Source organism: Quercus lobata, chromosome 3 (assembly GCF_001633185.2).
Source record: "Quercus lobata isolate SW786 chromosome 3, ValleyOak3.0 Primary Assembly, whole genome shotgun sequence".
Lineage (NCBI taxonomy): Eukaryota > Viridiplantae > Streptophyta > Magnoliopsida > Fagales > Fagaceae > Quercus > Quercus lobata.
This window is the reverse complement of record NC_044906.1, coordinates 71,419,830-71,445,411: the sequence shown is the minus strand read 5'-3', so window position 1 is coordinate 71,445,411 and position 25,582 is coordinate 71,419,830. Positions and strand designations below refer to the sequence as shown.

Genomic DNA, 25,582 nt, shown 5'->3' with positions numbered 1-25,582 from the left:
TACGGTCAAGCTGTTGACCAATAATATGCAAAAATTGATTAGTAAAATTGTTCTGTTCAATAAGACTAATAATAGGTGTTTGATCATCAGCAATTTTGAAAGGAGAGGCCTTCACTTCCTCTTTTGTCACTTCATCTTTCTTAGTAGTTATCAAAATTGAGTCAAGAGGAGGATGACTAGACCTAATAATGGTTTTATCTATCTTAACAAAATTTGATTTCTTTATCACATTTAAATGTTGTTTTGAAACCTCATCTTCTGAAACATAATGGTTTTCAAGAAAATAAAAAAAAAATATATGTTTTTTCAATTGATTCATCATTTCCAACCATTTTCTTTTAACATGGTCTTTTTCAGACTGAGCAAAATTATTTTGGAAATGTTTTCTTTTGGTTCCGTTTTTTGCAAGCATAAACTCATTGTACAGAGAATCCCAATCAATTTCAAAATCATCATTTAAAACAGTCAAAACTCTTAATTGGTTTTGGTAAACAGGAGGATTTTCAATAGGGGGAGAATCAAAGTCAGATGGAGTAACAGAAACAGAGTCTTCCTCATCTTTATTAGCAGTTCTACTGAATGAAGTTTCAGGTTTAGTAGAATAGTAAACAGAGGTAACTTGAGACTTATCACTTGAAATACCTTTTAGCTTTAAATCAGAGGATGTTTCCAAATTCTTTTTCAAAAAATCATTGATCTCTCGATCTCTTTTTGAAATGCTTTCAGATCCAGCAAAGGAATGTCTTCCTTCGTTGATCCTTAAAGGTGGATTATTTTGAAAACTTATTTTAACAGTACCATCAAAATATTGTTGAATATGGGTGAGATAAAGTTCATTAAAAATTGGTTTAGCAGGAGGGGTTTCTTGTTCTAACAACCAATCATTAGGGCGTTTAACATCTTGCCATTGAATCATTTTTGGAACTTGAATTTTAGCATCAGGAGTTGAACATTGAATTAACATGGTTTTACCCGAAGGTTCTCTAGGAATCATAGCACAAGGGTTCATTTGAGTACCCATAAGTTTATAATAAATGCGATAGATCAAGCAATATTCAATGTTCCTAGAGAATATTAGGATCATCCAAAGCAAGAGTAAGATTAGGATAATAGTTAAAATAAACAGGACCATCATACATTGAAGCAGTAATCATACCAAGAATGCTATCTTTGAAAATCTTAAATCTAGCATCTCTTAAACACATGAGAACAGAAGCATTAATACCCTTTCGGGTAAGTGGTTTAATAGCAACTTGAACCATACCAATATGCAAATAACTGAATTTTTTAGCAACAAGGAAGTCATTAATATTCTTTTTAGTGAACAAATAGCATTTTTCATGAACTCTCGAAATAGAGAAAATTTGTTCAACAGTCCTAGCTTTGTAAGCAGAATGAAAAGCACTTTCAACAAAACTAGTTTTATAAATAGTTTTAGTATCAACTTTAGGAATAGTCCAATTACGAAAATCAGGGATCAACTCATTATCATCAATAGTGTGATCTTCTTCATTTACAATATCAGGAGGACAACTAGTCCTGGAGCTGATAGAGGAGTTGGTTCTCCACAACTTATCCATACTATCCTAGGTTCAACACTCAGTTATCACGTTTTTCTCACAACCGTTGCATTTCGTAACACATACCCTAACCAACCTTATACCTCTCATGCCCTACACACCCTCTCTTAGCTTAAACGGGCCTTACAGCTAGGTCCTAGGAATTCACTTTACGACTAGGGTGGCGCCAACGACGGTAAGAAGGGAACACAACAACGGAATATCAAGCGTTCGGGTAGACACGGACAAGAAACAAAGAACACAACAACACTACCACCGACCAAAAAAGAGTGGCTCTGATACCATAAAGGGGGAAGGGGACGCACAGTTGATGGGAAGAGACGGAAGCACAGTAATATTGTAAAGAAAATAATGTAAGTAACTTGAAAGTAAGAACAATTATAAGGCGGTAGAACCAGCCAAGTATATATCAAAATAATTCAAAGTAAATGAAAGCGATAGTTCAAAGTAAATGAAAGCAATTTAGAACCTTCCGGTATGGCGGTAATCCGTCCAAGGTGGCGGTAGCAACAAGTAGAGTAATGAACATAAAACTGAAAATACTTGTTATTGAAAGTAGAATAAACACTTACAGTAGTAGTGAATATAAGATCTCAACAATTACAGGTTAACAGTTACAAAGCTTGAACTAGTCCTAGTTACAAGGTTTGTAGGATTACAAGGCTTGTAGTGAACAAGGATGAACAAGGAAGTAGTAGTAGTAGAAACAAGGAATTCTCTTTCTAAGAAGGAGTTCTAAGGAGAGAATTCTGAACTAAAACTTGACTTAGAAAAAACTTTAAACATAAGGGACAACCCCCCTTAAATAGGCAAAATTTGGAGTGAACAGTGTCATGAACAGTGACAGATGAACAATGTTAGTGAATAGTAACAGATGAATAGTGACTGAATAGTAAAATAGAATTTCTCTTCTTTTTTGACCCAAGATTGTGGAGAATCCACAAGATTATGGGAATCCTCCGTAGAGATCAGCAATAGGCCTATAAGTGTAAGGACAAGTCCTCGTTATTGGTGTCCTTTAGAGGCAAAAGAAACTAATAAGAAAGAAACCAACAAAAGGAACTAATAAGCATGCACTTCCGTTGTCTTCACGTGAACATTAATCTTTAGGATCCTTTAGAGCATTAGCATTGAAGAATGCTAATGCCATATCTAAGGCCTTTTTGGCATTTTATTGCTCAAAAACATCTGCATCAAAGAATTGTAAACCTCACTATTGCAAAAAATTTTGCAATAGTACTACAGTACAATTCTAAACTTAGAATTGTACTGTAGCACAATGGTAAAAGAAAAATATATATTTTATTCCACCCTTTTCCCTCCAAAATTTCTCTCTCCACTATCACGGTACTTCAGTTCTCTTCTCTCTCTTCTTTCTTCTGTTTCTCCATTTGCTCTCTCCTCTCTTCAGCTCTCTCCTCTCTTCAGACCCAAACAGCATACTCCTCCCAACATCACACACCATGCTCCATCGCTGAAGCTCAACCGATTCACTCTCACCCATCTCCATTGCCGACGCTTCACACGGCGTCTCATCTCAGACCCATCTCCATTGCCGACGCTTCACAGGGCGTCTCATCTCAGACCCATCTCCATTGCCGAAGCTTCATACGGTGTCTCACACGGCGTCTCATCTCAGACCCATCTCCAAATCCCTTTGCCGATTCACCCTCACCCTCACTCATCTCATAAACCCAACACTCTAGATAGTACCCATTTAACTCTTCACTCTATCACTCTCTCTTCAAACCGACACTCAAGGTTCAACTAAGCTCCGTCAGTGTGGGGGATTCAGCTCCATCGGTGTTGGTGCTAACTGTAAGGTGGGTTTTGATCAATGTATTAGAGTTTTTTTGTTTGTGTTTCTTTTCTCTCTCTGCAAGAAAAAGAGGGATTCAGCTTGTGTTTGTGTTTGGGTTTTGATCAAAGAATTGTTGTTGATGTTTGCAGAGATTCAACTTCATCAACGAGGGGTTTTCGCTCTCTGGCACGGGATTAGCATCATCAAAAAGTTTGCTCAGGTTCATCTTCCATACCAGTAAGTTTCCCTCTCTATCTATTTCTCTCGCTTCTCTCTTTTCACTTTGTTTCTGTTCCCCTTTGGATGGATGAAATGGGAATATTCCTGATAATTTTATGATTAAAGTAACTGAATTTGTATAGAGGTTAAGGCATGCTTTGTATTGGACCTTAGCAATGCGTTAAGCTGAATTTTTTATATAAGTTTTTAGTTTAACTAGGAAAGAATGAAAATTTAGTAGGTGGGTATGGTTCAGGATACTGTTGTTAATTTGTAGATACTAAAATGGGAACTTTTTGACAAGTTTGTGATAAAAATAACTGATATTTGTAACTTATTCTGAAGAAAAAAGATGTAACTGAATTTTGAATAGATGTTAGGGCACGCTCTGTTTTGGAGCTTAACTCTGTGTTGAGCTGAATTTTGGATATGTAAGTTTCTATTGAATTGGGAAAGGATTAAAAATTAGTGGTTGGATATGGTTCAGACTAGCATTGTAAATTTTTAGATGCTAAAATGGAAATAATTCCGGCAATTTTGCGATAAAAGTAACTAAACTTGTTTAGGGGTTAAGGCACACTTTCTTTTGGAGCCTTTTTATTTTTATATTTATAGTTTTTTGATAAGCAGAAATACGGGTTGGAGGCTTAGAGCTTTGCTCTTTGTTGAGCTGAATTTTAGATATAGTAAGCTTGTAGTTGAATTGGGAAAGGGTGGCAAATTAGTGGTTGGATATGGTTTAGGATGATTTTGTTAAGATTTGGATTCCGAAATGAAAATATTTCTAACAATTTTCTGATAAAAGTAACTGAATTTGCTAGGGATGGTAGAATGGTATGCTGTGCAGAAAGTGACTAAAGGGTCAGGACTTAGGAGATATAATAAGGCTCATTCAGTATTAAGAGCATTAATAGATTATATGCTATGAGTTAGCTTCTTTCTGAGGTAGGCCTTGAGCATTCTCTTCAAGGTTCAACTAATTATATGAGTAGTTTCTAATTGCTGATGATACTAGGTGCACCTGTGAGACAGATAGAGAGAGTATAATATAAAGGATAACTATTCTATAAAGACATTGGCATATACCCAATCACACATAATTTCATATTCAATAGCAGATTGAGAATAATTTTTTTTAATAAAGAAATCATGGATTGATTTCTTCACTGCTCATTTAACAAGTAATCAATTTCAAAAAATTTACTTTTAAAGAATGTGATCATTATTTTTTGGATTGGTATGATAGGATTTGGACTTATGGGGTTTGCTCTATATTCTTTACCATTGTGCCAAGACATGGATTGGTTTTTGGTGTATGCAAAATGCTTTAAATATAAAAATATTGATGCATGAGCTTGCTATAATATAGATGCATTGTGCAAGAATTTCAGATATTGGTTACTCCATAGAGTACACCTTGTAGAGTATTAACTTCAATTGTGGGTTGGAAATAGCTTACCTTGGAAAGTCTCTTGTGGTTGAATCCCACCTAAACCAAAAAGGAATCCATTGTTGCCTTGGGCTAATGATAGAAAGCAATTATTATGAAACAAATGCCATAGGTTCAATTCTTGTATCTTTTTTTTTTTTTTTTAAGACTTCAATTAGATTGACAATGTTGTTAGAAATATAGCTTCAATACATGGGTAGCTACTAAAGTACAGTACGCATGAGTAATCAGATTGACAGTGTTGTTAGATTGACAGTGTAGCTTCAATACATGGGTAGCTTCAGATTGACAGTGTTGTTAGAAATCAGATTGACAGTGTTTTTTTTAAAAAAAACTGAAGTACAGTACACAAGTAGATTCTAAGATGCACAGCTACCCAAAAATAAAAACAAGCAAACGGATCTTTTTTTTTTTCCTCCTTCGGGATAAGTAGTAGTACAACCCCATTTTGCATTTAGTCCATTATTTTCACTTTCACAATACTACACATTGCTGCTCACATATATAAATATTAGCTTATACTGATTGTAAAGATACAAATAAGAATTGACTTCATACACTAATTTACTTCATATACTAACTGTTTTAAGTTCCCTGTTTAAAAGGGATGGTTTTACAAGAACACATTGAACAATATGGTAATTACTTACAAGGGGATTCCGATTTTGTGGAACCATTTTTAAGTGGGTCTCAAAATCCTTCAATGCCCATCCAGTCTATACCGGAAGTTGAAATTGTCACCCCTAATCCAACAAAACGTGGTGGCAACTTCAGTGTAGATGAGGACCTCCTCCTCATCGCTGCATGGCTTAACATTGGCATGGATGCTGTGCATGGTACTGAACAAAAGGGTGACAAATTTTGGGAGAAAATTTGGGAATTTTTTTGCAAGAATAATACTTATGGAACCACACGTACTAGTACCTCCCTATCAAGTCGATGGGGAAATATTAATAGGGAGACAAGTAGGTTTGTTGGGTTCATGGCTAAAGTTGAAGCCCGAAATAAAAGCGGTACGACTGATGAGGACAAGGTATAAATTATATTGCAATAGTGTCAAGATATTAATTTCCTTTATAGTTTCAAGACACTAATTATTTTATTTATTTTTAAAAAATTTAGTTGAAAGAAGCAAGGGATATATATCAAGCTACACCAAATCCAAAAACCGGCAAAAAGGTAGCTTTTGCTTTTGAACATTGTTGGGTTGTGTTGAAGAACCAACCAAAGTGGAGTATGCCTAAGGAAAGATCAAAAGGGCTCCCTCAAACTCTAAGTTCAGTCGATCAAGTTGATAGCAATGATGATGACACAGTGGTGCTAGAGAGACCAATTGGTCGAAAAGCCGAAAAGGCTAAGCGAAAGAGGATAGATGGTGATAAGGATTTTGATGATTATTTGGCAAAAAAATTGCACTATATTGAAGCATCACATGAACAAGACAAAGAGGCTCTTCGCATCAAAGCGGAAAGGCTTCGTCTTGAAACTATTAGGGAGGAGGGAAGAATAATGACCATGGATACAAGTGGCATGAATGACAAAGAAAAACTTTATTTTGAAAATCTCAAGGATCAAATCCTTGCAAGACAAGTTGGGTTTGACCCAAGGAACATGTAGATGTCTTGTCGTAACCTTATTGTGGTAGTAAATTATTTTAGGGTTGGGGTTTGGCATATGTAGATGCCATTTTGGTAGTGGCTTATTTTGGTAGTGGCTTATTTTAAGCGTAGGTTTGGAACATGTAGATGATGTATTGTTCCAACTTGATCAATTGGCAGTAGGTTGTGCCACTTATGTAATCACATCATTTTTGCGTATATAAAAAACTTATGTATTTTCTATGTTTGATATCATATCTTCTACCAATTGGTTGTTCCAACTTTCAGTTTTTTTTTTTTTTTTTTTTTTTTTTTCATTTTTATACTTCTGTTTAATTTTTTCTGATAGTTATTTGCCTGCTGGAATGGGCTGCCCTAAAGGCCCATGAGTCTTATTTTATGTTTAGATTCATTTTCCTATTTGATTTAAAAGTTCTAAAGTACTTTTTGTTTGTTGGAGAGTGTCCACTTTTGACACATCCATTTTTTTAAAAATGGATAATACCTGTGCCCAGGCAGAACCTTGATCAAATGACCAAATAACAAATATAAAATTATGTTGTGAAAAAGTACCTGCAGCTGCAGATTCTGAATTTTCACCACTGTTAGCATTCTTTTTTCTCCTTGACACAAACTCTAACTTCTTCACTATAAAGATCACTAATAAAAACACATGTGCATAGAATCTTCAGCCATAATGTTCAGTAGAGGATAGCACCAAAATGCAGTACCAAATAGAGAGAATGAGTTTCAGACTTGGAATGGTGGGCAATGCTAAGTTTCTTAGAGTAAGCTAGGGGTGTTTCAACTCTTCAAGAGACAAAATCTTGGAAAATGCCTCTCATGCTTTCTTTTTGATAATCAAAACTGACTACAACATGCACTACCTTGTCAATTTATAGTTACACAAGAATGCATGCCATTGGCTAACCCCATGTCTAACAATAGCATTACCAAAATCTGTAGGATCTGTAATGTAGTTTGTTTCCTTTTTTTTGATGTTCATGTTTGTATGTTAGAAAATTTAGCTAATTATCTATAGTTAGAACCAAACTGCAAACTCCAAAGAGTTCATTTTTTAATGCCAGAGGTTTTGTCCTTTACAAGCTTAGTTTATTTCCCAAATTTTAAATTGTAAATGTGGTTTGTTTGAGTTATACTATATGGTATTGTTGATTGGTAAAACTCTACAATGAGATGTTGGTGTGCACAAAAAACTGCTTTTTTCTACCATTTAATTGTTAAAGAAAAATTCTCTAATTCCCATCATTGTTTGGATCTCAGGACTAGGAAAATGTCAAAATGGAAAGTGTAGTAAACATATTGTTTTAGCTAGATAAATACTTTTAAATCCATAAGTGTCATCTTGATTCTCCAACAAAAATGTAGAGTAAAAACCTTACAACAAAAACTTATATATATATATATAGATGACACATTTACTAACTCAGGTCAAAGGTTTGCATATGTAGTTAAATTAGTTTATTAAAACTTCTATTGAAAACATTTATTTATATATAGAATGTAAAAATCAAGCATGATAAATTACTAATTGTCCCAAAATATTAACTATTAGAAAATTGTTAATTTAATTCTTTAGCAATTCTAAGTTTAATTTAATTCTTTAGCAATTCTAAGTTTAATTTAATTCTTTAGCAATTCTAAGTTTCTAACAATTATATCCTCTCCACCTCCAAAACATTCTACTTTCCCACAAATTAGTCACTCTTTTTATAATATCCTCACTGCACTGTCAGTAAGTGTGAAGGCATAAACTTGCACCTAGTTGTTGTCACATAATACACTTTAACAAGTGTGTTTAATTTTTCTGGTAGCTGTCTATGTGGCTGTTTACTGATGTTTATGTGGCTGTTTTATGTCTATTTCAGTGGCAGAATTTGTCAAAATCTGTTATGGGGCTGTTTTGATGTTGTTTTAAGCTATTTAAGTGTGTTTAATTTTTCTGGTAGCTGTTTATGTGGCTGTTTACTGCTGTTTATGTGGCTGTTTTATCTCTTTTTTTTTTTTTTTCTTTTTCTTTTTGTTTGGCTAACTAAAGTAGATATCATTCAGTTTTATGTTCTCTAACACTGTTGTCTTCAAGGTTGTCTCTATGGGTCGCTCTCTTTTTAAAAAGCTACTTTTTGACGACTCAGACGAGGATGAGATAATGAGGCAAATTCTTAAAGGTTCAACAGTACGACGTAAACGTCGTCGGTATATCGAACGTGATCATTTGGCAAGCCATAAAAGACTTTATCTCGACTACTTTGCCGACACACCAGTATATCCTCCTAATTTATTTAGGAGGAGATTTCAGATGAGTCGATCCCTTTTTCTCCGTATTCAATCTAGGGTAGAAACTTATGAATCTTATTTTATCCAAAAAAGAGAATGGTGCCCAAAAATGGGGTTTATCTTCTCTTCAAAAGATAACAGTTGCACTTAGGATGCTTGCGTATGGAGTTACAGCTGATTTTATGGATGAGTATGTGCGGATTGGAGAATCCACTGCAATGAAAAGTGTGAAAAAATTTGTTAAAGTGGTGGTTGATATTTTCTCCAAGGAATACTTGAGGTCTCCAAACAACGAAGATATTGCTAGACTTTTAGCCAATGGGGAAAGACGTGGATTTCCAAGGATGCTAGGGAGCATTGATTGCATGCATTGGAAATGGAAAAATTGTCCGGTTGCATGGAAAGGTCAGTACTCTGGTCACATTCATGAGCCAACCATTGTTTTGGAAGCAGTGGCATCTTATGATCTTTGGATATGGCATGCGTTTTTTGGGTTACCTAGGTCAAATAATGACATTAATGTATTAGAATGGTCTCCTATATTTTCTGAGCTCGAACATGGACGTGCTCCTGCAGCTAATTACTCAATCAATGGTCATGAGTATAAAATGGGATACTATCTTGCCGATGGCATATATCCGAAGTGGTCAACATTTGTTAAAACAATTCCATCTCCACGAGAACAAAAAAAAAAAAATTATTTGCACAAGCCCAAGAGGCGAATAGGAAGGATGTAAAGCGTGCATTTGGAGTTCTTCAAGCGAGATTCGCAATTGTGCGTGGACCTGCAAGATTTTTCCATGCTGAAACACTCCAAGACATCATGAAAGCTTGTGTAATTCTTCATAACATGATCGTTGAGGATGAGCGAGATGTAAACGAAGCGGTGGAATTAGATTATGAGCAAATTGATGACAATCCTACCATACAACTGTCACGGGAGAACACAAATACATTTACGGAGTTCATTGAAACCCATCAATGTATTCGAGACCATAAAATTCATTCTCAACTTCAAACAAACCTCGTTGAGCATTTATGGCAATTACAAGGGGAGTTGTAGGAACTTAGTAAGTGTGTGAGTTATGCTTGTGGTGTTTTATTGTAATTTGACATATGTACGAGTCTTATAAAGACAAAATTTATAGTTATGTATGTGGATTGCATTTATATATATGTATGTGGATTTTTAAAATTGGCAGGTTGCATGTATATATGTATGTGGATTTTTTAAGTTCGTAGGTTGAGTACATTGATATTTGGCAGGTTGCATATATATATATATATATATATATATATATATATATGTATGTGGATTTTTAAAATTAGCAAGTTTGAGTAAGTTGATATTTGGCAGGTTCGCTCTCAAAAAAAAAAAATTTTGGCAGGTTCTGTGTGTGTGTGTGTGTGTGTGGATCATTAAAGTTGACAGGATGAATACATTGATATTTGGCAGGTTCTTTGTGTCTTGCCCCTTGGCCAGCTTCCAGATCTTATCAGAGTTTACTGTTTAATGGAAGTGTAATTTTCCATCTTTCCAAAGTGTATTATACTCTCCTAATTTTATGGTTTTAGGTGGTGCCATTTGCTGTACTTTGCGTAGGTGGTTCTAAATTATTCTTGAAAGTTACAGTGGTGGTTGTTCCTTGTTTTTTGGTATCACCTACCATTAAGGACCGAAAACAAATTTTAAATCAGGACTAGTATTCGTTCAATTCGTTTGCTGAACTCCATCATTGTAGAGTATAGTGATTGTGGCTGTCATAAAATTTGGCATCTTGGTAAATTATGGTGCTGTATTGTCCTAAGACTTGAGATTTTTCATTGTTTTGGGATGAAAGTTTGATCTGGCTGTACATTGATTTTAAGTTATACCTATCTCTCTTTGCCATGGGAAACATTTGAAAGTTGAATTACTGAATAGTTTTCTACCAGCATGTACTAGTCTCCTCATGAGTTTCCAGGGTATTATAAAATCAGATCAGGTATTCAATGAAAATTATCAAATGCATCTTGGCTAGTTGGTGAAGAAAGTGAACTGAACCTTATGTTGATTATGAATCTCTTGATCACACGATTTTAAGTCATAGATCAAGTTATATTATGAAAATTTTCTTACTTGCGTGGAGAGTAACATGCTATTTATTTTATTTAGTCATATGTTGGGTTTCTATTTCTTCAGAGAAGAAGCAATGTGTGAACTGGCTAATTCTGGAAAAAAAAATTATAGTTGGAAAGCCCAAGAAAATGTCACCGTTGGAATAGATCCTTAGCTAAAAAAAAGTGATGATGTGAAAGAAATAATAAAGAAAGATTAAAAAATAATATTTTAATGAAAAAGTAAAATAATAGAGTTTTTGGATGTAGGGTGTATTGTAAAATGGTATGGTATAATTGATAAAGTAGCTTTTTGAGATGGTAAAATAGGATAGAGTAGCATTCTTCAATGTTGATGCTCTTAGAAGCATCATATTGGTGGGAAACAAGCTTCTAGTAGTAGTAAATATTGAAGCATTGGCCATTGTGCAGGCCAGACAAATAAGGGAATCAAAATCCTCCACAAAATCAGAAGTATTATGAATCAGTTCCGGATTTTCTGCAACATATTTGTGAAGGACAATAAAATATTTTGGCTGTTGTGCAAGCCAGACAAATAAAGTAGCACCAGTCTTGTAACATTAGTGACCTCATCAATCAGTAAAGGGAGCATCGGATGGATAACCGTCAAAAGGATCAAAAGGACCTTGTGGAGAATCACATGGATGCTCATGGGAAATAGCATACTGGTTACAGAATCCACAATATAAAATTGGCTCAAACGTTGGAGTTTTACCCAGGATGAGAAGACTCCTGGGATTACAATGATCAGCAATTCGCAAGTGAGCAATAGCATCGGAATATGGTCTGGGACCAAAGACAGAAATCCTATCTGTGCTTCCCATGAAATGATAATTTTTCCATAAATTCTGGGCTACATTAATAATCTGGTTATTAAAATAATTTCTCCAACATTCTGCAAGACCACGAGGATTATCAAAAGATAATTGAGAATTTCCTTCAAACCATGGTCCTTGGTGAGTGTGACCATTAATGAGAATGAGATGCTTTGAAGGTTGGACGTTCATCCAGTTATCTCTTTCCCATTGTGGCAACGTACTCCAACACCTGATGGAAGCAAAAGGACTGTTAAATTCTTTAATAGCATCCTGAATAATTTGTGGGAGTTGGCTGGCTTGATAATGGCTTGTTAATTTTATAGATCTGATAAAGTCATATTCAAACATTTGTGAAAACTAGTTAGGGTCCTTGTCATCATCATCATCTGAATCATTTGCAACAATTGCACCATCATCATAATTTATCAAGAGGCCAGGAAATGGGTGTCTCTTTTCATATACTCTGAGAGTACTCCCAAAGTGTTCTTCCCAATCAAGCTGAATAAAGACATTATCACCTTCATCCAATTCATCAGGATCAGGAATAGTGGCTGTGACAAGCTTTTTAAAACATTTGAACCATAGGTCGAAAGACCTAAACATAGCCTTGCTTCTCAGAATACGAGATTGTATATCTGATGGCAAGTTGGCAAAAGCACTTCTTACCATAGATTGGGTCTTAAGACTCAATCTAGCATAGTCAGTGCCCATTATAGTCATTCTATCCTTTGAATGGATATCCTCTTTGCCAAAGAGTTGACTAATGTAAGAATCAATTGGAATATTTGGATGGTCAGCAAGATGGCTTCTAAAAGCCCCATTTTCTGAAATAAGAGTATTTCCTGGAACAAGGTTTGAAATAAGGTCATTTTCCGAAGTAAGGATTTTTTCTGAAATAAGGTTAGCATAGCTTATATAAGCTTCATTCTGAGCAGTAAAATTAACAAGGTGGATTTCGAGAGCTTCGAGAGTTGTTTCAAACAAGGAACGATTGTTTCTGGTAAAAGCAGCATAGAGATTATCAAGAATATATTTTATGGAATCTGGTAATTCACTATAGACTCCATTATGAAATTGTAAGGATCTAGATAAGACTTCCTGTAAAGCAATTATCATATCACCACTAGAATATATCATTTCAGCTGGGACATATCCTTGAAGGGATGTCGATCCGCTGGGTTTTATCCCAGAAGATGCGCCTTCATGCATTGCAATTTGAGAATAGTCCTGTGTAGGAGCTTTTCCCTTGTTTTTCTTTTCCATAATAATCCACTTATTAGTGGTATAAATATGAATATTATTATTATTATCCCACTTATTAGTGGTATTTATCCACGCATCATTGTCCGATTCCTGCAAAGAATCATTGATAATGTTAGGATAATGGATAGTATTTAACATTTTGGTACTATGAAAATTACCTTTAAAATCATCAGTGAAATTTTGGTAAGAACTCATCACTAGTTCTTGAATGTTCATTCATGGGAGAATCTTTCTTATAAGACAGATTATCAATATCAATTTCAAACTTTGAAGCAAATTTGAATTTTACTTTTTGTCCAAATGGATCAGTAGTAATTCCATCATGTTCAACAAGAAAGGGATATAAAGCATTAATAAATGGCAGACCAACAATCACTCTATCAGTCATATTTTTTACAAGAACAGAAGGAATCTTGAAACAAACATTATCATGGCACACATGAGCATTATTCAATTCATACTTAATTTTCATTTGAGAACCATTAGCAGAAACCAATCTTTCAACAGATTTTTCAAAATATTTTGAAGGAATTAATCCTTCCTGGATACAGTTCATGTTTGCACCAGAATCAATCATAGCAATAACAGTGAAATGATAATCAGGAGAAACAAAAATTTTAACTTTTGTAAACTATTTTGGAGGAAGTATTTTATTAACAAAAGCAAGTTGAGGATCAGTGAAAATATCAGGAATACCTTTATCAGAAAGAAGAGCCTATTGACTGGATTCATCTCCATCGTTGTGCTCATGTTGTTTATCTTGTTCATTATCAGATTTATTAAGATCTTTATCAATTTTTAACATTATCAATTCTTGTTTGAGATTACTGTTATCACTTTTCATGCTTTTAAATTCATGTTTTAATTCATTTATCTCTTGTTTAACAATATTAATTTCGTGTTGGAGATCATTAACAGTTAGTTCTTTAGATTTCTTTTTATTAAATCTTTCCAAAGTTTCTTCAAAGCTTATAGTAGATTTTGGTTTCTTACCAGTTTCATCTCTTATCAAATTTTTCTTAAACTTATCCAAATATTCTTTTTGCAATTCAGGGTTTTGAATTTGATTTATTAGTTGAATTATTAATTTTTATATATATATATATATATATTAATAGGCAAAACTGAGAGAAAATCCAATTAGATTTCAAATTGAAATTCAATTAGAGTCTAATTTTACGCCACGTGTCTAGTCTAATCTAAGTTTTTAAATTTTTGTGCCAAGTGAATTAATTTAGTATAAAAATTGGATTTCAATTAGAGTTTAATTTTACACCACATGTCCCATCTAATCTAATTATTTAATTTTTGTGCCAAATGAATTTATTTAGTGTAGAAAATGAGAAATCCAATATAAATAAACCATAAAGTACATAATCATATATCTAACTCTATATATAAAATTAGAGGAAGAGAAAGTTTGAAAGATTTTATATTTATGAGTTTTTATTTTTTTTTGTATAACTAAAAATAATTCAAATTTATAAGTCTTTTATGTAATATACTATGACTATGTATCATTCATTACTAAGTAGGTAATATATATACACACACACACCAAAGTTTTAAGAAAATTTAATTAGAATCATAATTGGATTTTGCTTTTGTTATCTTTTCATACAAATTAAATTGTTTATATTTTCATTGTTATTTTTTACTAAACTAATGAGTATATTTTTTATACTATTTCTATTCAGATATTTTGTATGCGAAGATATTGAACGTAACAAACTGTAATTGAGTTGAACGATCCCATACTCCGATCTCCATTCGATTTAGGAGATACTATTTGACCAATTTATTATTTTATTTTATGTTATATTTAGTAGAATTTCATAGAAAATAATTGTGAATTGGTATTGTATATGTAGTATCCAATGGTGATTTTCAAAATTATATACATAATAGTAATGTAATGAGAAACTTGGCCTAACCAATATCATGAAAATTGCAAAGAAAAGCTATTTCAGTACCTCCAAATGTCCTAATCTAACTATGTCCTATATGTTTAATAACACAAACCAACATTAATAGTACCACTACAATTCATCATTTTCATGCATAAGCACAGGTTACATACTAATCAATATATATATATATATATAACCGAAACCTCTGAAGCTCCTACAAATTTCCACATCATCACTATTTTTTTTTCTTTTTTTGTTCCAACTTTTTCTTTTTCTTTTAAATTCTTTTCATTTTTGTTCCCCCACCACATAGAGTTTTGGTCGTGGTGATGTCCTTACTCTCAAGGACACTTTGGAGGTAGTTTAAACATAGTATAATTCTAATTATTAGGCCATTGCACAGCCAAAAAAAAAAAAAATTCCCACAAATTTCCACATCATCACCATTTTCTTTTTTTTGTTCCAACTTTTCTTTTTCTTTTAAATTCTTTTTATTTTTGTTCCCCCACTACATAGAGTTTTGGTCATGGCGATGTCCTTACTCCAAGGACACTTTGGAGGTAGTTTAAACATAGTATAATTCTAATTATTAGGCCATTGCACAGCCAAAAAAAAAAAAAAATCCTAGGAACACAACCTAGCAGGTAAGAGAATCAGTAATGTTTTTATCTAATTTTTCTTTTAGGTACAATGATATTTTATAATATTCCTCACTTAATGTCACATATAATCTGGTATATAGAGAGTAGATAATTGAAGGTGCTCTACAACCATCAAAATCTAACCTTCCAAAGGTGGTGTTTTACAAATATTAGAATCTAAATCTACAGCTACAAAGAACTAGGTATGTGTTTTTTTTTTTTTTTTTTTTCATATGAGTTTGTCTAATTCTATGTTTTTTAATTCTTTAGTTTGATTTCAAAAATATGTGCATGTTTATGATTCCTTTTTGTGGTAATAAGTTTCTATAGTTTAAAGGGTAGGTTTTTGTTTGCTTTTTTATGTTAGAACATCCTCCTTCCTCCGTTGTAAGTATTGAATTTAAAACAAAAAATCTTTTAAACTAAAATTTTTACTTATCAATTTTTATGTTAGAATATATTCATGAACTTTGAGGTTTGTAAGATTTATAGTTGGAGTTTGTGCAAGTATTTGGTCAGGAATATAATTATGTGCTCTCTACTGTGTGGGCTAATGATAATTTTGTTAGAGAAGCTTAAAATGTAATATCAACTTTCTCATTATTTTAATTTTTTTATGAGAGTAGACTACAAACAGAGAAGTTCTATTCTATTCAAAATTTACAATCAACTTTCTTCTTCTTTTCTTTCAATCTATAAACGTCTCACACAACTACTCAAAGAAGAGATAAACACGTGCATCGCACGGGTTAGCAACTAGTATATATTAATAGCCAAAGTTTAGAGAAAATCTAATTAGATTTTAATCAGATTCTCAATTTTGCGCCACGTGTCCCATTTAATTTTTAATTTTGAGCCTAGTGAATTATTGAGTGTGTAAAAATCAAAGAGTTCAAATACAATTAGATTTTAAATTGGATTTCAATTGTAGTCTAATTTTCCGCCACATGTTCATCTAAGTTTTTAATTTTTGTGGCAAGTGAATTATTGGGTGCAAAAACCGAAGAGTCTAAAACTAATTAAATTCTAAATTTTATATATATACATATATATATATATATATTTAACGAGAAGCCATTATATTTTAGAAATGTATGGTTTTAAAAAAAGTAAGCTAATACCATGTATAATTTGAACATTTTATATAAAAAAAATGTATAATTTGAACAATATAATTGTGATTATTTTTAATTATACTTGTGCATATGTACAAGATTACACACTAGTTACAATAATAACAATATAAAAATAATGCGCAAGAGAGACGAAAAGGGTTACAAAAATTATTCAAATAATTCTAACAATTACGATTTGTGATGACTAGTGAGTGTTTACTTCCAAGGCAAAGAGTCCAAAATCAACTATTAAAGAAAATAAAAAACCAAAATTAAAATGTTAACCATCCCCCCCCCCCCCCCCAAAATGATATGCAGTTGCAATGTCAAACTTCTTTAATCTATAGCTTCCACATTACCCTCTCGGGACATTGCAAATTCATCCAGCTCTAATCATATATTATATGGAATTACTTCTTTTTTTAATCGATTTTCTCCTCTTAAATTGCTGAGTCATCAAGTAGGTCCACTAAATTAAGACCTACCACTAAAACATGAACGAACAAAGTTTTGTGTGCGAAAGGCCAAATTGAAACTTTTCAATTACAACAGTGCATTCTTCTAAAGACACCTGATAAAACTGAAATGATACAATTTTGAAACAGTCCAAAGAATAGAAATACAAAATGAGCTTTTAGAATTTGTAAACAAACTTCTGCTTTCATCTTATTCTTTTCTCCATTTCCCAGAACTGTTATTTTAATGGAAGCCTCCACCAAAGGCTTGAAAACTTGAACCATCCAATTTAAATTAGTGTAGAACATACTCTAAAGAAATTTAGTTTTCTCAAGAAAAAAAATATGCATCTAATAAACATAAATTAAAATTTTTTTTCTAGAGTGTTAAACTCACATTTTTCTTACTCTTATAGATCAAGTTTATGTATGACTCGATAACAAAAACATCATGTTATTGCCTACATATGATACTGTCCTTAATTTATATATTCCTCCATTCCTGAAAGACTTAAAGAAATTGTGTACTTTCATAAACAAACAAGAGTAATCTGAAAATGAATCATACAAACACACAAACACCAATTTGAAAATGTCATCGAAATTTAGACTTACCACGAATTAATGCTATATCCCACTGCCAGGTGCATTGCAATACGTGAAAATAATTAACTTGCAACATTGTGCACAAGGACAATGACTCGTACTAGAGTTAAGTTATAATATATGGCACATTTAGATTTCAACCTTTAGAAATTCAGAGTTCATACTATCAGGAAAGGAAGGACTGAATTGAAGCATGATAGAGCAAAAATGTATTGACCCCTTGCAAATTAATGAATTATCCAAGTTAATTAATTAGGTTCAATTACATACAATGGCATGGTAGCACAAACAAATCACCAACTAAACTAAATGCAACGGAAATTAAATTTGACACTGTGATTTATTTACAAATGGGGAAAATCACCAAGGTAAAAACCCCACCTGGTGATTTTAAGATCACAACTCCTAAGAATCCACTATTATTAATCACAAGCGGTTACAAGTATAAAGAATCTTACCAAACCCTTTGGCCTATCCCACAATACCAATCTACAGTTGAACCCTTACCTCAATACCCAATTGGACTTGTATTATAGCGGCAATTTTTCCGTTCAGTGCACGAATCCTATTATATGACTAACCAATAATGCACAGATCCCAGTACGTGACTAACTCCACAGCAACCCTTTGATTGATGTAATTGATTTGCAACAGCTTCACATAGAAACACCAATAAGATCTTCAATGATGGTGTGAGAGACTTTACTTGGTTACAGAACCCAAAGGCGTACAAAAAACACAGCAATGACTCTTTCTTCTGTAGGAGGAGGCTAGAGTTCAAAAAGAAAACCTTATGAAGCTCTCTGGGGTTAGATTTTTCATTTTCCACCTCCTTGTTTAAATAGGAGCTCAATAGGCTCTCCTTTTCCAAATAGGTATACGCAAACCTTAGGCTTTCCTAATCCAATAAGGATTATACAAACCCATAAACGAATAGCCTTTTAGTATAAAAACGTTGCTGGCTATAGTTTGAATCCTGTAAGCTAGATAGATCGAGACATATGTCGAGCTTTAATGAATCTCGACAGATCGAGCTTCTGTCGAGGAGGTATCGAGACCTGTAGATTGCACTTTTCTTGAGCAATTCTTGAGTAATCTTCATGTCTTCAATGTAACCACTTGTAATGATTATCTTGAACCTACTTAGATTTACCCAAATACAAGTAAAGTGCATTTTGTCAATAGATATGCCAATTACATAAAAATATGTCCTTAACAATCTCCCATTTGGCAATCCGTGACAAAACCAAAAGAGTATATTGAATGTCCTAGAATACATTCTACTCAAGATTACAGAATAAATAAGCCTAGTCTAAAAGATCTGAACCTTGGAAGTTGCTGCAAGAAGAACGTTCGGAATCTTGACTTGGCTTTAACTTGTCTTTCCTAAAAATTACTAAACAAAGCACATCAAGGTATGATGTAGAAAATAATGACAAGTTAAATGAACAAGAAACATGTATATAAAGAGAGAAAAGAAACCACACATGTGAGATAAAGAGTGAAACATATACATCATCATCAAATATAGAAACAACACATGATGTATGTAAATGGTTACAAAACCAAAAGATACACAACACAAAATATATATCAATATCAAAGTGTATCAGACCAACCCTCCCCCTAAGTTGGTTACATCAAAAACTTTCTTCCCTTTAATATGAATTTCTCCCCCAAGTCTATTACTCCCCTTGAGGAAAGACATTCAATTCTAAAAATTCTCCCCCTTTTTGACATGATTGTCAAAGGGCATAAAAGGCCAAAAAACTTAACTGGAGACAGACAAAAAACTGATATAGAGGGAATGAGGAGAACAAGGAACCATAGACCTACAAGAAAAAGAAAAACAAGATGCTACGGACCCAAAGGAAAAAAAAATGCAAAACAAAGAAAAATGAAATGCATGCAAGGGTATCTTGATCAATCAAGGAGGTGTCGAGAATCTATCAAGAAGAAGCCAACCTCGATGGATCAAGAATCTGTCGAGGATGTGTCGAGCAGACAAAGAGCACAAGATTTTGGCTCAATGGATCGACTTATCTGTCAAGAAGCTGTCGGGGTCAAACCTAGAATCTCGATAGAAGAGGTATCTGTCCAGATTTTGTCGAGAAGCTATCTAAGATGCTGAAAGGAGGTTTTTCAAGGGGGAAAAACACATAAGATGAGAAAGCAACAAGATGGCTACTCAAACAAGCATCGAAGCAACATGTTAAGCACTCAAACCACACCTCAACTCTAGATGCAAAGCATTCCTAGATCCACAAACACACTAAACAAGTCTAACCAATTTTATATTTCAAAAACAAGCTAAGACAGTTTAGCAAGTATATATTAACACATGTATTCCTTGTGATGGCCAAAACACATTGTACCTGCAAATGTATCAAGAGTATCTAGAGTATGCGTGTTGTGTGTGAAAACATAACAAGTGTGCACAAGTTTCTCATATTATGACGATTTGAGATATGAGAAAATCTAATACTTTGCATATTAAAAGCATTTTGATTCTTTTTACTTTTATATTCTTTGCATATTTTCTTTTTGAACATATCATGCATGGGCATATAAGATAGAAAAGAAATACCCAATTATGTAAGCCAAAATATCACAATTTTGCTATGCCGAAGCACACAGGTGTTATACATGATTGGCAGGCTTTAGTGGTGAGATGTTTATTTATGCATTTTTCTTAGGATTTTCTAGTCATTCCCGTTAAAAAGAGTGATATGAGTATTAAGTATAAAAGATTACTTAATCGTACTCATCACCAACACAAGCCACAAAGTTCACTTGCTTAGTTGTGCATTAAGATGCTTATCTAACCTATAAGAGATACAAAGTTTAGAAACTTTATTTCAATGGCCATTCAAGGTACACAAGTACCAATATACACAAACACACACTATTTTTGTATTTTTCTAATTTTTTCCCTTTTTTATTTTGAAAACAAAACAAAATAAAAACTAAACAACTATAAAGCCAAAAAAAAAATAGATGCATATGCATGAAAGCATGATTCCAAAAACCGATAAGAAATCAAGCAAGAGAGTCATACTTTAGATAGAAAGAATTAAAGCAGAAGACAAACAGAAAGACAATTAAGTCTTAGGCTCATTTATCACCCACACAGCACGAGTCTTTGGCTGTGAAGATGAAAAAGCACGTGTCCTAGTATGACTACTAAAGGACATAGAGGAATTAGAATTCCCCTGAAATTGAGTCAAAAAGCTCAAAACTTTTAATAACTCACCAAGAATAGGTACAGAGCCTTTAAACAAAGGATGAGCCCTATTTGATACTCGATTATGAGGAAACAACTTGGAACAATTAGGACGAGTGTGACCAGAAACACCACAATGGTGACAGACATGAGTATTTTTCGAACTACTATACTTCCTAGAAGGAGGTGTAACCTTAGAGGTTGACAAAGACCTTAATTTAGGACAATTTGGCCTAATATGACCAACAATATGACAATGATGACAAGTGGGGACAAATTCAGAATTTTTATTCTTTCTAGGAGGAGTTTTAGACATAGGTTTAGAAACTTCAACGTTAACATAAGAATTTTTACCTTTGTCTATCCTAGCAATATTAGCTTTCAACTCTTCATTATTCCTTTTAAATGGAGGAATATAAAAATCTTTTTCTTTTGAGTTAGACTCAACAACAAGTTTGCCACTAGTTAACTTTTCAACTTCAATTTTAAATTCAACTAGTTGCTCTTCCAAACTCTTAATTTTATCCACCTAAGATGAAATTTGATTTTTAAAATTCTCATTCAAATCATTGGCTTCATCCAATTTTGCAATCAAATCATCATTTTCAAGCTTGACCTTTTTAAATTTAGCTTTTAATTTTGTAGAACTATTAAGAGATCTCATACAAAAATTTTAAAGCTTACAATAGGCATCTTGAATATCATCATCATTATTTAACACAAGATCATGCAAATCAAAACAATCAATAGTTTCCATGACAACAGGGGTTAATGAATCACACAACAATGATTAAAACCTAATCAGAGTGTGCCCGCTCTGATACCACTTGTTAGGTTAAAATGAATTGACCCCTTGCAAATTAATTAATTACCCAAGTTGACTAATTAGATCAAATTACATGTAATAGTGTGGTAGCACAAACAAATCACCAATTATACTAAATGTAGCAGAAAATAAATTTGACACAGGTGATTTGTTTACGAATGGGGAAAACCACCAAGGCGAAACCCCACCGGGTGATTTTAAGGTCACCACTCCCAAGAATCCACTATTATCAATCACAAGAGGTTACAAGTATAAGGAATCTTACAAAACTCTTTGGCCTATCCCGAAATACCAACCTATAGTTAAACCCTTACCCTAATACCCAATTAGACTTGTATTGTAGTGGCAATTTTTCCATTCAATGCACGAATCCCAGTACATGACTGACCAATGATGCACGGATCACAATAAGTGACTAACTTCTTTGCATGAATCCCAGTATGTGACTAACTCCACAGCAACCCTTTGATTGATGTAGTTGATTTACAACTTCACATAGAAACACCAATAAGATCTTCAATGATAGTGTGAGAGACTTTGTTTGGTTACATAACCTAAAGATGTACAAGAAACGCGGCAATAACTCTTTCTTCTATGGGCTGAGGCTAGTATTTCAAAAAGAAAACCTTATGAAGCTCTCTAGGGTTAAGTTTTTCTTTTTCCACCTCCTTGTTTAAATAGGAGCTCAATGGGCTCTCCTATTCCAAATAGGTATACACAAACCTTGGGCTTTCCTAGTCCAATAAGTATTATACAAACTCATAAACAAACAGCCTTCTAGAATAAAAACGTTGCTGGCTATAGTCTAAATCTTGTAAACTCAATAGGTCGAGACATGTGTCAAGCTTTAATGAATCTCAACAAATCGGGCTTTTGTCGAGGAGGTATCGAGACTTGCAGATTGCATTTTTCTTGAGCAGTTCTTGAGTAATTTTCATGTCTTCAATGTAACCACTTGTAATGATCATCTTGAACCTACTTAGATTTACCCAATTACAAATAAAGTGCATTTTGTCAAAGAATTTTCCAATTACATAAAATATGTCCCTAACAAAGCACATTCGAAAATTTAGAACACAATTAGACTTTCCAAAAAAATCTCCCAACTAATTAAGAAGCCCTTCTAAAGCAAAATTATTACGTACCTCTTTTTTCTGTTGCTCATACTCATGCATTAATATTTCTACTATCCTTCGATCAAACCATTGAACTTGGGAATGGGATAGCAACACATGACATTTGATAATAAATATGATGATCTTAGTCACATACTCCTATACTCATAAAGACTAATAATTTAGAAGATTATAACATGACTATTCACAAACAGTTGTATCCATTTTCCAAGCAGAAAATTTGACTATTCACAATAATCTCAAAGTGAAACCCATAACCTAATTACCTTTATGACTTGGAGCACAAACCAAATCGAGACATCACAGCAAGAAACGTGCCCCTATCTACAACCATCATTACAAGTAATTATTTGTATTTCGAGAGCAATGTTATGTCATTTCACACAATTCTACATCCCCTTAATTAAATTAGTGTACAACTCATCATTTATGTGAGAGGAGATAGCATTGCTATCAGGGTATTGAATACTTTTTCAACCATAATTGTACAACCCTCATTGTCTACCCCACCATAATAGCTGAAACAAAAATAAATAGGGAAAATAATGTTACACAATCATTATTGCATATTTCCTTTGAAATCTTGTTTTCATTTTAGTTAAAATTGTGAAGTGGTAAAATAATGTATTGAAAATACAATTTCTCCATTTTAATTGAAATTGTATTTTTTTTTTTTAAATACAATTCCAATCAAGGACGGAACCAAGATTCAAACTTGGGGGGGGGGGGGGGGGCGAAGTTCTTTGTTCAAAAATTAAAATAAAAAAAATTCAAATATCAATACTAGAGGTTGACAAAGTTGCATTATTAGCATTAATTATTATTTGTAATTTCTTTTTTGAGAAAAAAATTAATAATAGGATTTTATAATCAAGAGTTTTGTAAGTCAATTGGCAAGATTTAATATTTTCAAGGTCTAACTAATGTGTGGATGAAGCGATCTATCTGTGGCATAGGAATTGTGTCTATGGCTATGAGAGTGGAGTCATTTGAGAGGGGCATAGAGCTCACAAGTGAGAGGGAGAAATTGGGTAAAGATTATTGGGTTTTTGTGATCTTTTTTGCTAGGATTTGTAATTGATTTATTGTTATTGTTTTTGCTTAGATTGAATTTATGATTTGTCCAAAGATTTTCTTATTATTTGGATATGTGCATTTTTTTTATAGATTTTTCTTGTTATCTATTTGTTGGATTTCTTGGGTCAGTTTGTAAATTTTTTGGGTACGTAAGGGGCCAAGTATATAAATTTAAGAGCTAGAATTAAAATTCTTTTTGTTAATATACATACTAGTATAATTTTTTTCAAAGGTGGGGGGGGGGGGGGGGCATGGCCCCCCTCAGCCCTTGAGTAGTTCTGTCCCTGATTTCAATTTACGTGGCCATGTACATGTAGTGAGTCTGCAATATTGGTAAGTGATAATCACTACCCAAATAAATAATTGATGTTAAATGTAGACCAACACCATCAATTATTTGAAAACATAAAATTGCTGAGATAACACCGGGAGACATGTATGCTAGCAGTGGCTCCCATTTGTTCACACTCATCAATACATTTTGGAAAAGGTTTTGCTGCATAGTTGTATGTAGCAATTGCTGCATAATAGGTTAGGTGGTAGCAAAAAGAAAGTAACATGTGTCCAAAGGTCATGTGCAATACACATGATCAGGCGGACCTTTAGACATTTGCCACTTTTTTTTTTTTTTTTTTTGCCACAATTAATCTTGTATGAAGCAATTGCTACATATAAGTATGCAGCAAAACCTTTCCCATATATTTTCGACCTAAGACAATTAAGACAATAATTATAATGTATTATTAATATTTAAATATTATTTACTTAACTTTCTATATTATATATATTTTGGTCTAAAATTCATTCTTCTTGCTTTATGAGATGTAAAAGTGTTAATTGAGTTCTTATTAACATTTATTTTGAATTTGTTAAAAAAATAGTCATTAGACACACTGGATAAATTTTTTTTTTTTAGTCATGAAGCGGTTTAAGGTTTAAATTGGATTGAATTTCTATTAGTTCAATATTTTGAAAGACTTTTAAAAGGTGAAAGAGAGAATGCAAAATTCACCTATATTTTTTTATTTTAAAAAATAAATTATCTTTCTAAATTGTTAGAAACCTTTTAAATTGTTAAATCACACCTTTTATAAATTTTTTGGGACATAAAGGGCCGGCTGTACGTGTGTTACTCCTTGCTAAGGTAGGAGTTCTATCTTAAAATTAAAAATAATGTTAGTGATAAAACACTTTAGCAAATCAAACTGTTATTGCCTTATTGGTAAATAATAAAGTAATTTTCGAGTTTAATTAAGTAAAAACTCTCACAGACTCACCTAATTAACCTTAACCGACTTTATTTATTTGCTTTCTTAAAAAAAAGACTTTACCGATTTACTTTTGGTAACCGACCTTCAGAATATATATATATATATATATATACGTACTATACTCATGCTTTCTATACCTACAGTTCTACACACTAGAGCAGAGTTTTGCATCAGAAA

The 25,582-nt window shown here is 33.0% G+C and overlaps 1 protein-coding gene, 1 long non-coding RNA gene and 1 pseudogene across 2 annotated transcripts in view; 2 read left to right on the top strand and 1 right to left on the bottom strand.

Annotated features, from left to right (window-relative positions):
• LOC115981398 (transcription factor MYB114-like) overlaps positions 1–25,582 on the bottom strand; it is a 69,981-nt gene that overhangs the window by 38,555 nt on the left and 5,844 nt on the right. The gene's annotated exons all lie outside the window — the stretch shown is intronic.
• Positions 3,247–3,585, top strand: LOC115982481. Its single transcript, XR_004089636.1, has 2 exons — positions 3,247–3,403; positions 3,531–3,585. It is a non-coding gene; the product is annotated as an uncharacterized LOC115982481 (long non-coding RNA).
• LOC115979617 lies at positions 8,762–10,034 on the top strand (annotated as a pseudogene).